Consider the following 679-nt stretch of genomic DNA (forward strand, 5'->3'; position numbering starts at 1 on the left):
AACCATTTCCTCTACACCATTGTTAGGCGTATTCCCCTGTGGAACGACAAACTGTGCATCGCCAGGCTCGGCCGCACTGACCGGCGGTGCTACCAACGTTTCTGTATGTGTACCGAAATTGGTGTTTTAGGGGTTCAAAGAAACTCTACGCGCCACTCGTGCAGGTCTGAACCTCTACAAGACTCCGCGATACTGGTTACGGTGGTATTTACTGCTGGCGCTAATACCATTGCTGAATATATACCGAACATCGTGCAGATGAGTATAGAGAATAGTAACCCCCACATTCTAGGCACATCTCTAAATTCGGCGGGTTTAAGCGTTGACACTAACAGCATTGATATATACGTACCGGGAACCTCTCACTAGCAGTTCATGGGTTATTCAAATCCTACCAAACCCTGCATAGGCATGTGTATACAACAAACTATGTACATACAAGTACCACAAATTTCTCACGTAACATCTTTATAAAATACAGCGTTGCTAGGCATCAGTATTCGAAATCAAAAAGGAATAGTACCTTGCTCTCCTTTCTAAAAGCTCAAGCTAATATCTCACATAAAACCTAAAAATCGGCTTAAACCCATAAGACACACAGACACAAGACATACACACACACACACACACACACACATATATATATATAATAAACAACAAAAACACACACAATAAATAT

Source organism: Sphaeroforma arctica (genome assembly GCF_001186125.1).
Source record: "Sphaeroforma arctica JP610 unplaced genomic scaffold supercont1.3824, whole genome shotgun sequence".
In the NCBI taxonomy this organism is placed as follows: domain Eukaryota; class Ichthyosporea; order Ichthyophonida; genus Sphaeroforma; species Sphaeroforma arctica.